At 45.6% G+C, this 17,310-nt stretch overlaps 1 long non-coding RNA gene across 1 annotated transcript; it reads right to left on the bottom strand.

The window, feature by feature from the left end:
- Nucleotides 1-4,162: 4,162 nt before the first annotated feature.
- Nucleotides 4,163-16,929, bottom strand: LOC125944044 (uncharacterized). Its single transcript, XR_007466077.1, has 3 exons — nucleotides 16,813-16,929; nucleotides 15,098-15,158; nucleotides 4,163-4,376 (listed from the first exon to the last, which is right to left on the bottom strand). It is a non-coding gene; the product is annotated as an uncharacterized LOC125944044 (long non-coding RNA).
- Between the last annotated feature and the right edge of the window lie 381 nt (nucleotides 16,930-17,310).

Here is a 17,310-nt window from a genome sequence, read left to right on the forward strand (position 1 = left end):
GTACGCAAATTGTCCACTGAAACACACACTTTGTTTTTCAACATGATCGCACAAGGGGGTCTTGATGAAGACCCCCTTGTGCGATTGCGGCCTCACCCACGTCGGTCGCACCTGCTAGTTTCCAGCGGCGGCGGTGACAACGAGCGACGACGAGGTGCTGGAGAGCGCCGTTGTCGTGTCGGTGGTGGTGTGAGGCTGCGCTCGGAGACAGGAGAGTCACTGCGCTTCGCGCGTCCCTGCTGCAGTCGTTGGAAGGAACTGAGAAACTGCCAGGACTCGTCAGCGGGCACTCGGGGTGTATAGGCATTAAACCGTGGAGCACGCTGCTGGCGGTGGTGGCAATACCTAGCAATGCGTCCAGGCACGCCACAGCTGTAGCAAATGCGGGAGTCGCGGCTTGTCACGGGCGACATGGGTGTCACGGCTGAAAAGAAAATCGCAGGCTGGTTGTAGGAGCTCGTCTGATCAGTGATCAGATTTTTGCCCGCGGAACAAATCGTTGTGGTGCATTTTGCCGGCGTCCCAGAATTTTCGGTTGCGGTCACCAGTTGTCGCAATCTTTTTTCGTGGTTTTTCAAAGTTAAAGTTTTTTCGCTGAGTCATTGTCATTTTTGCTCAGTCATGGTCATGATTATGACTTCTACCATCATCCTTTAGTGTTTCCTTCACTTAGTGCCCACGTCCGAACAATTCCAGTGGCTTTGAGTGTTAATCTTTTTTTGCTGAGTCATTGTCATGACCTACATGACACGCATGTCAAGACATTTATGTAATGACCTATCACTTATGTTCGTCATACACGCCTGTCATACTATGCCAATTTTGGTACCTACCAAGTTACCGAAACGACCATGAGAGCACCAAGGCGTAGGTGGATGTTTCATGACCTACATGACACGCATGTCATGACATGTCATTTATGTTCGTCACATACTCGTGTCATAGTATGCCTATTTTCGTACATACCAAGTTAACGAAATGACCTAAGAGCACAAATACATACGCGGCTAGATAGATAGACAGATAGATAGATAGATAGATAGATAGATAGATAGATAGATAGATAGATAGATAGATAGATAGATAGATACATAGATACTGTCAAAGTAGCAAATGTTCGCCAAGAATTGCTTCGCATTTAATAACAGATCAGTGTGCTTTACGTATATCTGTGAGCCAACATTACATGTATGCTCATGTTTTATATAGAAATTCATTTTCTATGCAGAACAGAGGTGCATTTTCTTGGTCAGAATACAACGGTTATATCAGCCCTTTCACAGGTACTTTTATTCAGCGCACGTATAAGCCTTTGCATCCATGATTACAAATATATTCACCAAAATGTCGACTATAACAGCAGCGAGGAGCCAGCATTTCTATGCAAGGCAGCTACGCCAAAGCCGGGAAAGCTGCTTTAGTAGTTTTAGGGTTGCGGGAACAATCATTTTGAGACCGATTCTAATACAAATCCAGCAGTGCCCCAAGGGAATCGAATCAAACATAGAATACTTTACGGGTAGTTTTCGAATAATAAACAGCCGTTATCAAAATAATATGAAATGGTGTTCACATCACAGTATTCTTAAAGTTAGCATGTTTCTCCACGAACTAGTCCATCAAACGTTGTGAAGCTTTGTTTATTAACGCACAAATGGAGCATTAGGGTTGAACAAGTATCTACTTCGAATGCACAGGGCTCTTAATTCAGGAACTGTTGAATGATAGCTGTACTGCCAGTAAAGTATGGCTACAGAAGTGGCGTAGTCTGACAAGCTACGCAAGTTCTCGTGTTTCATGTCTGTACTATATGCCCACGGAGATGACATTTGCCGTACTTTCTGAAGCGAAAACCTCAAATGGCCTATTGAGCGAAAACGTCGTCTGTAGCAGCAAAACGGCACCTATATTCCCATTGGCTGCGACGCCACGTCACGTGCGCACCTCGACGAAGAAGAGCGGGCGAAAAGGAATCAACTGCTGCCGCACTTCTGCGCCAGGTGTGTGAGGGGAGAGGGCATCACCCTGACGCCACGCCACCGTCGCTCTTGCTCTCCGAGCCCTATTCTGTCCGTGTGTTCCTTGTCAGCGCAAGCTCTTCCCGGCGTTGTCACTTCGCCTCGATAATGGCTATAACAAAATTAATGTTTATAAACACAGAATACACAAGCAAGAACGTTGGCGGTAGTGAGTTTCGAAACTACGACGCCACGCTCAGAAGTCAACCGTCTTAAGCACTGGGCTAAACCAGCCCTTCCTAGGTAGGAGGCCTCTACACTCTGTTTTATGTCATCGTGCTGCTTGGACTGCAATTTCCGTAGCCAAGCCCGAAGTGACGAAGGCGGTGACATCATAATCACCGCGGCTTACTCGGGTGCCTCCCCATTATATTCTATCTTGGTCCTGCAAGGTAGCATGCTCTCTTGGATCGAACTACAGCGGCCTTGTGCTATCTAGGAGGCGTTGGCCACGCGTATGAACGCGCTCGCTTGCCAGCGAGGAGTTCATAACTCGAAGGACCGCTCAGCGGCGTTCAATTGGATATTCAGGACGTATAAGAAGTGCTTAAGTATCTTCGCATTTTTCTCCAATTTTGGGTATATTTGGCCACAGTTGACGCTTCGAAATATTCGAAAAGCATTCGAAAAATATTCGCATTTACGAATAGTGAATACTTCAATCCAAGACTGAATCGAATAGAAATCGAATAGGACCCTACTGGATTCGTTATTCGGAAGATTCATATAACCGCACACGCCTAAATATTTTATTGAAACATATTCTTGTCCGGGGATTGCGGCGAAGCGTAGGGGGATCACTGGACACCAGGAACGCATTTGACATGAATTCGCAACAGCTTGTCGTGTGAGCAGTAGATTTAATGCCGCCTAATGGAGAGACTACTCTTCTCACGGGCGTTGCCACCTCCTCTATTTCTGAAGTGACCTTGCTTTATTTCTCCTCTAGTCTTTCCATTTGTCATTCCTCCTTACATTTCCCGTAATGTACGGTAGCAAGTCAGAATCTCTTCGACTAAGCTTTCGAGTAAGCAGTCCGTGTTGTCCGCCTTTCCCATCACATATGCCCCTCTCTCTTTCTATCGGGTGGATGCGAACAAAAGTAAGCTTTCAAATGCACGCCGTTCACAAGGACATCGCAAAAACGTTTTACCAAATAAAGGCTCACGGCATGGGTGAACATTTTTATTCTCGGAATATTGATTTCCACATGGTACCGGCCACTGCGCCTATACAAAAATTGCAGGACGCTTAAGGTTAGGCTGTAAGAGTGGAACGCGATAGCGTTATCACGACCCGTGAAAATCGTATTTTTCTTTATGAGTAGGCTTCACTGCAACACAGAACGTGGGAAAGCGAGCTTACAAAGACCAAGCTTACACCTATCCCTTAAAGTCGGCTTGACATTTCAACAGAAATGCATTGCTGGGAAGACGTTTTTCCATGGGCAATGTAAGTCGTCTTTTAGTAAAATGTGAAAGCCCTATGACCTTTTAATTAGTTTATTAATTGTTTGTTATTGCCCCGACACGCGCGCGTGTCCAAAACGCGTTAGGCAGGCTAAGTCCCAATTTGACCTGCCGAGGATGCGAGCGCCATCTGGATAAAATTTTTCGCAAGTAGCCTACACGAGTGCGCCGCTGTTGGTATTGTAGAAATGCTGGCAAAAGGGGTTTGTGTTTGGGTTTCTTCGTAGCAGAATTATGCTTTCTCGTACATTCAAATAACAGTCCGACGCCACCTAGCCTGTAGGTTGTGGTTAAGTCGTACTTTACCATTTTTCTGACGGATTTCACTGTGAGAAATTCAATTTTTCTTCACTAACACCTTGCACCACGCTGAGGGCTTGCACGGTCGAGGTGGTTCGGGATGATTTTTTCCTGCACTAACACCTTGCGCCACGTGGAGGGCCTGCGCGGTCGGGGTTAATCGGGGTGATTTTGTCCGCCACGGACGTCGACATCACGCCAACGCCGACGCCGGATTTGCTGCGATACGGGGCCCTTAACGCTCTCGCGTTAACATTGTTCACACGAAGTGGGTAAACAAAGAACAGAGCCGTTCTGCCGTATTTGAACACCTACCGAGGATTATGGTAACGATGGCCGCAATGAAGTTTTCTGAAAGCATTTGAGATGAGTGTCTTCTTTACATCAGAGCCAGAGCTTTATTTGAACCAAACTGTTGCGGCGTAGAAAAATGACGCATCTTCCGGTATGTTTGGCCTCTATTCTGTCATTTACCCGCAGCGTAGTCGTCGTAGTCCTCTTTGTCGTAGCACACACCGTTATTTTCATTATCCGTGAAAAAACATGAGCAACCGTCTACAGAACACGTGAAATTGTTGAATTTGCCACACTGAAAAAAAGATGGACAATAAATTATTTTAGACAAATGCACCAGCGTAACCAATTCTGCAAGGTTTCATGTATGGTAGTACTCGTTCACTGGCACATTTAAAGTAAACGTATGGTTCTCCAATTTACGCTGACCTTCGCTTTGTTCCAGAGCAGGATTTAGTTCCTGCAAAAATGGTGAATGATGGCAGGTTGTGGCTTCATGAATTATAATGGCGTGAGAACGCAGGACTTACGTTATGCACAGCACAGGAAATCTACGCTACTTTGGAGATCTTGGTTCTGGTGCTCTGCCTCCTTGGTAAGATAGCGGGCGGTACAGAGCGAGTGTCAGAGCCATAAAATAACGCGGAGAGAGCACAGTGAATATGCAGGATTCATCTGTGAACTTTTCTTCAGTAAAATTAAGAAAACTGAGTTAAATTACATTTCATTTGATCCTAAAAATGTAATCTGCCTTTTTAAATAATATTATAAGGCAAATGTGGACACGTTGTGGCAAGAGTACGAGTAATATGTGCGAGTGTAATGTAGCTCCGCACATTCGGAATGGTGGCAGTGCAGGAATTTTAGGTTTCCACCTTCTCTGGTTTATTGAAAGTTTAAGTTCAGCAGCAGTTATGCATTTACAATTTGACACTGCTCACCTACTACTAGGTGAGTAGTGCAACACCTACTACTAGCAGTAAATTATGCATGCAAGTGTTCGGGGCGTTATAAGCGCATTTCGAATTGGCAGAATTTAGGCTGTCATCCTGGTAGAACTCTAACGGCCACCAAGAAAACATTTTCTGACAACGGGAACAGAGAGAGGGAGGGGGAGGATTACATTATTTCCAGTGCGCATGCGAAATGAAGTGTGCCTACATAAAATGCTGCCTTTGTAAAAAAAAATAATTCGTTAAGTTCACGAATGACCATTACAGAGCTCTTATCTGCTAAGTTTGCAAATGTCCCGATAGAACTCCATTTTACAGCGTGTTCATATTTTGCGAAAATAGCTGGCGTGCAGTCTGCAATGCGTGACGAAACGTTAACGTTTGTAGAATAATTAACAATTTTGCAAATAATTATTGAAATGTCGTTTTCTCCCCAAATTTATTAGTTATGTGAGACGCCTGTGGTGTACTCAATGGTCTGAAAGACTTGCCTTGGTTATGTTTCGTCGATATACAGACGGTTACGGGGGCTGTGTATGCAAAGTTCAAAGGGTGTCGTTCAACAACAGCATATTGACCATTTTCGCGGTGATCCCGTGGGCGCCGCTATGTTTGATCACGTGGTGACGCGTCCATTGCTTGCCTCAACTGCCTCCGTGTTTACAATGGATGTGTATGATGCCGGTGCGGCTTAGCAAACCTCTGTTTCGGGAGATATCGTAGTCGGTGACTGGGTGGACGACACGAAACTTAAGCCGCTGTTTCAGATAACATGCAAAAGCGCTTTTGTAGCTGATTAAGCTATGTCCAAATGGCGCGAGCAGCGTATAGGGTACTTGCTCTAAAAGCGAGGCTAAATGTGTATTCGAAGCTATCCAAACTTTCCTCTCATGAATTGAATCAGGATTATGGTGTTTTCGCCTTCGTTCTTTATTTGGCAAATATTTTGAAGCAGCGGCTTGTCACGTTTCTGACTCGGTAAGGTTCCTCGGTGTCGTCACTATCTGATCCTTTTCTGCCTAATCACTCGTGGGTGTGCTCAGTTCCGTTAGATTTGTTCTTGCTGCGCACAAGGCTTGAAACGTAGCTGTTCTGCACATGGTAATTAATACCTTGTAGCAAATGTGTATTATCCCTAGTAACTCGCTTACTCTTGTGAACCGCCACGAAACATTCAGCTTCAACCATTCGTGTGCCATAGGTGTAGTACTGTCATTTATTGTGCGTATAAAGTGCACATGTATTCAACTGTACGCCCATTCACTTATTCTTGACACATTGGCGAAAGAGTGGGCGTAAGTTTTCGTGCCGGTTGGGGTAGATGGGTGTAGATACTGTGCGCGAAACCTACTATGACAGGAAGCGGCGCTACCTTCTTTTATCATTGTTTAACGAGCGGTACTCACTCTTGCCGACGTACCGGGGCTGAAGCCCTTTCTTTGAAGGTTAGCGATACAACGCTGGCGGATGAGCAAATCTGTGTATCTTCGAGGAAAGCCGTACATCTCGAAGTGCCGGAAATACGTACGGACATTTGCAGCAGCGGTCCGCAAACTTGGCCCCACATATTCATTACATTCCTTAAAATGCCAGTCGCTATTTTTGCAGCCAACTATTGCACGCGTTTTCAATCCACATGATTCAAACCAGCATGAATGGAGCACAGTGCGTGAGCGAAAATTCCGTTACATTTCCGAAAGCTGATCGCACACGAGCAAGGTAGAAGCGGTAATGGTATCGTTTTCGTGCGCTGTCGCTTAGGCAACGTATGGCGCGCCGCCGTAAGCGCCATCTCGTTTCTCTAGAACAGACTGCTCCGCGATAAGGGTCAATATAATTTAACCTAGCTTCCTTGAAGAACTATGAGACATTGAGATAAATTTAGGGGGAAATGAGCGGATGTTACGGCTGATGTGCGTGCAATGTTAAAAGTGCCTGGTTGAAGTACAGCCACGGCTAAATATTTCTTGAGTAAAAGTAAAAACACAGGGGTGCGTTGGCGCGGTAACATGATGGAACTGCCTATAAAACGAACACAAAGAAATGAAGCAAAAAGTAACTGAATGCTCTAACGCGTTATAGGCGGGCAACAGTGATAACGAGCGAGTCATATGCGGGCAACGTATGCAAGTGTGTGGTTTTAATGCAAGCAAGTAAAACTTGCGATATAACTAATCGACAGAAACAGCTTTGCTGCAAACTAGGCTGTTAAGTTGCAAGTTCGCACACGCCTGCTGTCCTCTTTTGTGGCTCCTGGAAAAAGCAGTCTTCCTCAATAATCCTTTAGGCGGAGAAAATTTCCAGGGCATGCGAAGTGAAGGACAATAATACGTGTCTTAATATTACTGCTTCTCTTTCAAGCAGGCAGCACAAATGACTCACCAAATAAATATTTAATTATTAACGCTTATCAGCGATGGAAACATCGGCACTTGCATACAGATGTCTATGGGAATTATTGAACTGGGGCTCGATGCATGCTCAGCGGGGCAGATTACGTGGCCGAACTGTTCAACTGAACAAGGACATGATTAACTATTATTCGCTAGTTAGGCTTGTAAGCTACAATTTCGGGGGCAGGTTATATTTAAGAATTTGTGCCACCTTTTACACGAAGCATACGCATGCGCCTGCCATTTTGTGCCTTTTACGACTTTTGAGAAATGCGCTGTTAAAGTATGGCAGCGCATTGGATTGGCGTTCCACTTAACACTTATCGTGAATGCATTTTCGGGCAATCCCAGTAAGTGGTAACTACTAATGTAGCTACAACATATGTAAAGTTGTGGGTATGACCAGCAAAAAGCAAGTTGTTTTTCACGCCACCTACTCCGCAGCATCGGCTTCCTTCCCGCCTGTGATGATTTGGTCTTCCTAAGTCAACGAGGGGTTGTTTACCCGGGAGTGTATTTGCACTTGCATGGTTCGAATTATTGTGGCCACCACTGAGACTAATTTGCAGTGTGGAAAAGAAACAACGAAGCCGATTGTTAACAAGACATGAACATATAATTAACACAAACTGTCACACACACAAACTAGCTGCCCAAGATACTAAGACTAATAGAAATGTTCATGCACTTCTAAATGTTCTCACACAATAAATAATTATATAGAATAGTAAAGTTCGTGACCGGTCACAATTACTTGGCATGTGTCTGTGCGGCTGTACGGCGCGGCGTTGCGACGGCCAGTCAGTAGCAGGGCGTCGGTCACGTGAAGATAAGACGATAAGACACTACTTGCGTCTTGAGGCTCGTCCGCAGATCGGCCAAGGAGTCGCAGGAGGGAAGTAGGAAGGGCTTGCCTTCAGCACTGCAGGACCCACGAACACCAAAGGTAGGACAGAGGCCGGATCGTCACCGAAGTCATGAAACTCGGGCCCGCAGCTGGACAGCTTCGCTTCTCCGCCCGGCGCTCCTGAAGTCTTGAGGATCGGATCCGGAGCCCGACAACCTCGCTTCGTCGACTCCGCGCACCGGCCGTTCTTCTTTTCGAACGCCGCCTTCCTTCTTCTCTTCTTCTGCTCCCTCTTCCAGCCCCCGTGTGTCTTCGTGATTCGCTGTTGGCCGAGGTGCCGCGTCAGGTGAGCTCAGCGCCGAATTCCGCCATTCTTTTCTTCTTTTATGGTCACTGGCCGTACGCCGCACTAGACACGCGCACATAAGTCTTTGTACATAACACCACCTTTAACAAATAATTATGCTGTGTAAAACAGCAGTGTTTTATTATATATATCTTCTGCATAAAAATTCGGCACAATCCTATTAACGCGAAGCCGCAATCTATCAAACACGTACAATAAAAAAAAAGGTAGGCAGTCCTAATCTTTGAATGAGGTGTCTCTTAGTGGCACTCGCACCTCGGCGTTGGTGTTTGGTGCAACGATGTGCAGTAATGACTAACTTATAAATCATTCTAATTATTCCAGACATTTCAGTAACTCAAATTGTAACTGAACTTATGCTCTGACATTATATATATAATGAAACAAATGAATTTTGTACTGTAGTATTTTTTTTTCTAATGTTGCTGAATCTCGTCCCCGGTCGTCTAAGGAGGGGAACCGCAAGTGCTGCGCAAGAAACAAGAATGACACTAGATGCTCCTGCCCCTAAAAATATATATGTATACAATACATATCTATGGAATGTTTGTCTGTATAGTTACTCCTAAGGGGGCGTGCGTACAAAAAATGTTTTTTTGCGATGTTACCGCCGCCCGGTGTTACAGACTCCTGCCAAAACGTCAAGAAATGCAGCTGTTTTCATACGCGCACCACTCGACGCACGCGCACCCGCAAACACATATATGGGATGGAGGGAGAGGTGTGGAGAAGCTAATCGGGCTCCAGTTCTGCCCCCCAAGGCAGGGGGGCAGAACAGAACTGGCATAACTGGAAAGGTGCAAGGCAGGGTTGGAATGTGCGCTCGCGCTTGGGTGCTCCTGTTTCGTCGTGCTAGATCATGCTGATCGGCTTTGCCCTGCACGGATAGTAGCCGTATCCATATCCATTTTGAAGCGCTATCAATATCTCCGTACGAAGCAATGTCGACCAAGGCGCCTACCCAGGGCAGGCCGAGTTGGCACGCGACATTTGCACATGTTAACCGCAATTCTTCTCGAGGCAAGGCAAGCCTAGTGGGCGAGGCATACGTGTGGTGGTCTAAGCTTGAGCTTCGCGTGGTTTGAGACTATTTGTAGCGTTCAAAACTACTCGAAATTAGCGATACCCAATGGGTACGACATCGATAAGGAGTGCGGCCATAGTTTCATTCCTGCGTTGGTGAGAAGTGCATTATTGTCACCGAAATTTTTAACGCAGATTGTTTTTCTTACTTCCACATTAATAGTTAAGAGGAGGCTTTAGCTCGGGCCCAACTCCGATGCCGCGTATTCAAGTACATGTAACACGAAGAACTGATTTTGTGAGAAGACATCCTTACCGATTTGAATAGAATTAGTTGCATTCGAGACAGAAACGTAAATTCAAGTGGCTCACGGAAGCGAAATTTTCACTTAGGGCTGTGAAGTTCTCACAAGCGTGTTTTTTTAAAATTGGTCAGCTTAAAAAAAGCGGCGGGACGAAGTTTACAGATCCGTTACTTTGCAGCAAGAATAGGCTGTTCGCTAAGCTGCGTCCGTTAAAAAGCCAAGCGGGCAAATTGAATATGTAATTTTACAGCTTATGGGGATTTCTCGCAATGTTCACAAGGGTGTTGCAAAAGTAGTGCTAGTATATTAGTGGTATGTTTGAGAGCCTTGTATAATCATCAATTTTGCCCAGTTTATATGTACTATTAGATGCATTTTACGGAACTGTGGTATGATGTTTTATTGTTGAGTTACAGAGTTGTCAACTTCTAAGTTTCGTTTTCTCTCTCTCTCTTTAGAAATTTAACAACCATCAACGATTTTTATTTTAAAAAGTTGCTAACCTCCCTGAAAAAAGATAAAGATTGCTCCCAGCAGTTACTACAACTTGCCTTTTGTAAAATGTAACTAATATTCTTCAAGTTCGGTGCAATGGCTCCCGTAAAAAAAACTATTTATCCTTTCTGATGTATTCAGATAGGAGACCCGAGCTAAAGCGTGCTCTTTAATGCATTAATCAAATACACAGTAACGGCATCGTTCGATAGCAGCCGATTATGAAAATCTTGCATATGACGTCATATGCAAGTCACCGGCAACGTTGAAACGTGTGAGGAGAAGGCGTGTGATAGAAGACAAGGTGTTTGGGAAAAATGTAAATACGAGCTCCACTTGTGAAACCCACGCGCCGCGCACTACTGCAAAAGTTCGGCTGAGATGTTCACAGCAGCGTAGGTTACTCGGGGTATGTGTTTTCTTATCAAGCCCAAAGGCTGGTTCAGTGCCTGTTCAAAAAGCTCTTCAAAAGGCAAATAAATTCGTGAGGCTGATCAAGCACACTTGAATTAGTTGCACTTGTTACAACCCAGCCCACCTGATTTAGTTATTAGAAAGAGTAAGAAAACGACGTGTATATGCCTCACTTTATGAATACTACCTTCTCCAGGCCAAATTATTTGCCGAAACTTTGGCGAACGTAAGATTTCATTGCGAAACGCACACGCACCCCCACCATTGCCCCCTTTAAAATTTATGAGAACGCAATAAATAAAACACGAACAGTTGCTTGATTTTTGCACTAAACTTGTATGCCCCTAGGCTAGCTATGAGAGTGATACAGAATACTATATACGAGAAATTCCTGAAGCGGAATGGCTATTTAAATATTGGCTGTATCCGATTTATTCTGCCCAATTAAGCCAATGCTTCTACAATAATATCCACAACGCTATGCTTGTACAAAAATATCCACAAAGCTAATTGTTTTTAAAGTGCAGATAAGTCACATAGGCTTTTTTTTAGGGGGAGGGGGGGCGGGGTTCCTAGGTAGGAGACAATAAATGTGTTGAGGAAGCGAGTCCCATGATAGACAAAATGTGCTCTTGCACTTAAACAGGCCAACTCTAAAATGAGGCTCTCATGCAACTTGAACCAACGGAATGAGCGCACGACGTGCAATACTTCTTTGACTAGTATTTTAGGGGTATCCACGGCACAATCAACGACTTCGTTCTCAATGGCACGGAAGTTTGATTGCGGCTGTGCTTGATTGCGGTGAAAAATTCTCCACGTGGTATTCAAGCAAATGGCCCTTTTCAGGCAGCTCTACCTAAGCATACTTTGATTGGCTCACTACTGGGAAGTAGACCGCTTGGAAAAGCTGAAGAGAATTCCAATTTGCTATGAAAAAAAGTATGGTTTTAACCCACAGCTGACCTGACCATCGATAATTCTCGTTTTCTTTGTAATGTAGTGCCATGTTTTCTTCTATAAGACAAGCGCTTTTAATTTCATTGCCATAGCAATTATTTGGCCATTCCAAGCGCATTTGTGCCGTTGCCGTCGCCGTGCGGTTCCGTATAAAGTCCAATGGTGATCAAATCGGCGCCGCTCGCCGTATGCTGTATGTGCGAGTGAAAGCGCGCGAGGGTGAGCGGGCGAACGCGGCTAATTCTCGCGCACCCAAGAGAGGCAATCGGGGAGGAAGCGGGCCTTCTTCCGTCACGCGCAAGACTCCGGAGGGACGGTAGGGAGGCGCCGGGGCGCGTTCTGCTCCGGGAAACCCAATGGGCCGCTTGCACCCGCCTGGTTCGCAAGGCTCCGCAAGGCTCCACGGGGAGGATGGGGAGGAGAGGGGCGCGCTCCACTCCGGCCGGGCCGGGCAGTGGCGCGCGCCCGCCCGCCCAGGCCGCTGTATCTTGAAAGCCATCTGCGTCGGGGACAGGTCCGCCCTGCGCTGTGTTTTCGGGCCTTAGTTCGCGTTGATGCGAGCGGCAGCTAGAATGTTAATTCGCTCGCTGCTGCCGCCGCGCTTCTTCACTCCAGCGTTTTGACAGAAAGCATCCGCGGCCATCCTTACTTCGTATAGCTGTCGAATAATTTGCCATCGCTATCGTTGCTTCGCTTTTCGGGCGAAACTGCGACATTTTTATAGCGAAAGCTGTATATGGCTAGGCGAAACGAAAAACAGCTCGTCCCATGTTTCGCTAAACGTCTTCATTGGCTGCGCCGTCAGTTAGGTCGTTCTCTACGTCGCACCCAAGCGCGCGCACCATTGGCAGCGCCGTTAGTGACGTCGTTAGCGTCTCTCCGCGGCGGGATGAGCCAGGAGAGAGAGAAAAAAAAATGCTGCGGCTTAGCTCAGCCAACACCACCTAGACTAGGTGGTGTTGGCTCAGCTAACCCTGGATATACAAAGCGAAAGCTTGGTTTAGCCTGGTTAAGTCTTGGTTTCACTGGGTTAGCCTTTATTTAGCTGTAATTATTATACTTAAGTATACACTCATCGATATCAGCCAGGTATATATTATTAACCGACAAGTACAAGCGTTTTGCCAGTCGAACAGCTAGCTCTTCCTCAGTCTCCGACGCTAGCTTCGCGCGCTTGGCATTCGGACCCTCTCCAGTGAAGCAGTTCGCCGGGGGAAAGAGGCGTGTCAGACGCCGCTTGCCGCGTGGTCAGACGCCGGTAAGACGTCGCGGGGTGGTCAGACCATAGAGAAAGAAACGCTGCCAGCCAGCTGCAACGCCAGCTGCGGCGGTTGCTAGGCAACGGCTCAGCTCGTGGTGCTGCCAACGGCCACAGCAAAACGGCGAGAATGCGGCCAGTGTAGCTTTCGCTATATATATAAAAGGCGAAAGCTTGCACTAGGGCACAGTCGCACCCAAGCACGCGCGCCATTGGCAGCGCCGTTAGTGACGTCGTTAGCGAACGCGTTCCCGCTATTGCCACGTTGACGCTGCTCTGCCCGCAACGCCGTCTCCTCGGTTCGCCGTTGTGGCATGCGTTCGATATCTCGAGTTAGGCGTCGTGGTTAGCAGCATTCATAGAGTTTCTCACTATAACACCTAGAGGGTAAGCTGGCGCCACCGTCTATGCGAGTTTCTTAAAGGGCGCCGTGCCCTCATGGGAATGACGGAATATGTGTCTGCGAGGCTTGTGTTGGCTGGTGTTGAACGAGGCTTCGTCTAAAACGTGGATATGGTTACACAAATAGTGCCTTCTTAAAGTAAAATCTACATAACAGGCTTTCATTCACCGATATTACATCTCTCAATAAAGTTTACTCACCTACAATGCAGAATCAAGCGAAGAAAAGCAAGAACAGACGACAAGTTGTTCCAAAGCGAGCGATAATCTTGTCGTCTGCCCTCCAACTTTAGCGGCCAGCTGATACTTCTTACATTTCATATAATTTCGCACCCAATAGTAAGTCCTCAAAATTAAACAAAACGTTTTTTGTAATAATAAAGCTGAATCAGTTTCTTACGTGCTGTTTTAGCAGTAAATGAATCATTGTGACAGGCGGAATGGTGCTAACCAGGCGCGTCTTCAAGGCGTTTTGGCTCTCCAAGAATGATGCCAATCTGAAGTCGCAATATACCGGCATTCCCATGGATACCACAGCGCAGCAGCGCCAGTTTTCCCTCGAGGTAATATAGTGAGAAACTCTATGGCAGCATCCCGCCATTGGCGCTTGCGTTCCATTAGAAACACAAACATGTAACCAATAATTGAGAAACGCTTCAATACAGCGTCGGGATTAACCTACTGCTAAACACCGGGGCCGCACGTTTCAGCTTCGCTAGTTAACCATCTGTACGGAGTGCTTGGGCGGTGTTTTTATAATCTCATTTTCACAGCCTTGAGACGTGTTAGCTGCCTTGGTTCCGGCGAAAATGTTCATGCAAGGAAGGACGATGCTACATGCATTTTATAAGAATTGTCATAACCATCTAGCACAAACCGGAAATCACCGCCTCTTGTCATAGGATAATTATTTTTTCTTATATATTGTTTCAGCAGCCAGGTTTAACGTAATATAATCTGACCTAGTGTTACGACGTTGACAACGCGCAACATGGATGGAAAGCCGCTGAATAACTACTTTTGAGGGATGTTTGCACATTATTTTCCCACGTACAAGTGGCTCTTTAGTTTCAATGCTCTCTACTGACTAGCTTAGAAAAATGTGTTGCCTCAGATGCAATCAGACCACTAGCAATCATTGGTCTCTTCTGGGCAGGACATAGGAATGTACCTTTGTACCGTAACAATACAGTTAGTAATTTTTCTGTCGAAACAAAGTTAATGTTTGAGTATACAATTTGACACTTAGCTTTACTGCAGGCGTGTAACCGCTAAGGACGATTTCTGTAAGTGCGAATGTACGTTAAAGCTGCGTTTCTTTTTCTCATGAAAAGTGCCAGGTCAGATGTGGCAGACATTTACAATTCCTTTATTGCTAATTAACCTAACACAGAGGAAGGTGTGGTTTTGTTGAGTTCACCTAACCGAAATTGGATGACATTTGATTATTTAACACTAATACAGCTTATTTGAAATGATATTTTTGACATGAATAATATTTGACATGAATAGCCCGCAATACCTAGAGCATATCACGCTTCGCACCACCATGCACTATGTAAGAGCAAAGTATTTATTAGTTAATCACGAGCTCCTCACCTTTTCTTCATTACACTGCAGAGCCTCACGTTGATTTCCCGGTGCTCCAGAGCATAGAATGCTAATTGAAAAAGAAAATTGATATAAATCATAAGAACGTAATAGTGGGACGCGCATGTAGGAGATTAAGGAGATGAAGCATAGGCTATCTGATATACACATACTACCAGCTGGGCGTGCGCTCTTAGTTTCCCAAGGGCAGAGAGAGAAAGGAGGGTCATTTTCACTGGGTCTATTTGAAGTCGTGCTGCTTACGACGGCGGCTTAGTAGCAATCGAGGGCAGGGGCCAAGAAACTCAATTCCCTCTTTTGCTAATTATCGGACGTTGCTGCGCCACGCCTTCTCGGTCTACGGCCCCATGTTTGTGCGTGTGCTATGGCATAAAGGCTAGTGCATGCTTGAAATTTACGAGTATGTCGCGAAAGCGTTTATTTATATTACTTGTATAATCGGGCTATTATTTGTATAAACAACCTCACGCGAGGCTTGTCCACTAGCTGTACCACCCACATAGGGTATTCCCTTCTGCACGTCTCATGCCACCCTGTAGTGCGCCACGGTAGCCCAACCTCAAACCTCAAAGCTTAAATAAACTGAACCTACGCCACTATTCGTCTAGGTAGCTTATAGAAACAACATTAGCGCCTGAACCCGCCTCGTATCAATATTTTTAAAGACCTAAACATGCTCTATCACGAATAAAGAGCTCATTTTGCTAACAGGCGCTTTATCTTGTCACCATAACACAGGTGTCTGTGCATCTCACTACTGTGATAGACGCCCTGCATAACAATTGGAGGGACCATGTGAGTAGGCATATGATTGCGAAGAAAGCATTTGGCAGTGAGATTGAAGTTTCCAAGAAATGTGTTGCTGTAAATACTTCCGCCCACATTTTTATTATAACCTAACAAAGTGGAGGTGATTCTTGCTTTTCGCTTCACAATTGCAAAAAGCGTTCTTTTTTATTTAGGCAAATAACCGTTCTCGCATTGATCCCAGCCTTTCAACATACAAGGCTTGTTCTCATGCTTTGCTTCTCGTGGCGTGCCGTAGCGTAGCTTTTTTTTATTATTTCGCGAAAAAACACCAACATATTTTTGAACGGGGATAGCTTCAAACGCTTCCACCCGGATTTCGATCGTTTTTTTTTTTTTTGTGCACAGATATGAGCATTGTATGAAGTCAAACGTCACATGAAACAAGTTACCTTGTTATTTTCAGAAGTATTTGTACCCTTACACTCTGGCAATTGCACCGACGTAGGCCCAGGCACGGCAGTGTACACATTGAAATTTCATTAAGTTCTGGGCCTTTACGTGCCAAAACCACGATATGATTGGGGGCACACTGTAGTGGGGGACTCCGCATTAATTATGACCCCCTGGGGTTCTTTCACGTGCACCCAATGCACGGTACACGGGTGTTTTTGCATTTATCCCCCATCGAAATGCGGCATGTCGCGGCCGGGATTCGATCCCGCGACCTTGGATTTGGTAGCGCCGAGCCATAGCCACTACGCCACCACGGCGGGCTGTATACATTGAACACGCCGTAACAGGGTAACCGGTACATACTGATCATACGCATTCCTCACAAAAAGATTCACTTCCCTAATACAACAACCCAAAAGACGAATGGCGGCAAGACGGCAAAAGTGTCCTGGAGAGTAAGAGACACATGCAATATTTTCATGGAGTGGAACCATACTTACAATGCGTGAAGTATCGCAGCTGCAAAAATGGCCGATCGCAAAGCCTTGTAGGAATTCATTTTCGAAATGAATCTGCTCACTTCAGTGAGGCCTATGTTGGTAACGAGCAACGTCGACCATTTTATAGCCCTGAATAGCAGTACTTCCAACTGTTAACAGCGTGACGCATTCGATGGTCTTCTGCTTTCGGTGTCGAAGGCCTTTGAACTGAGACCACCAGCCGCTCTCTCTACGTCAATAGATCAATACCGTCAATCCCAGCTGCGTCTTAATTTTTTGTGACGTTCAATTTCTGCTTTCGTCTAGAATGGAAAGGCTTTAAGGAAATCAAGCTACAATAAAGTTATTTTTCAGCAAATCAATAAATGTGCCTCCACTGACACGTGCACAAGTATTCAAATGAACGAACGGCTTCTTTACCGAGTTCAGTGCACTTTTCTAGAAATACCGTAAGTACATATGTCAAGCATCGCTGAAAATATGTTTCTGAAAATAAAA

Source organism: Dermacentor silvarum, chromosome 3, assembly GCF_013339745.2.
Source record: "Dermacentor silvarum isolate Dsil-2018 chromosome 3, BIME_Dsil_1.4, whole genome shotgun sequence".
In the NCBI taxonomy this organism is placed as follows: domain Eukaryota; kingdom Metazoa; phylum Arthropoda; class Arachnida; order Ixodida; family Ixodidae; genus Dermacentor; species Dermacentor silvarum.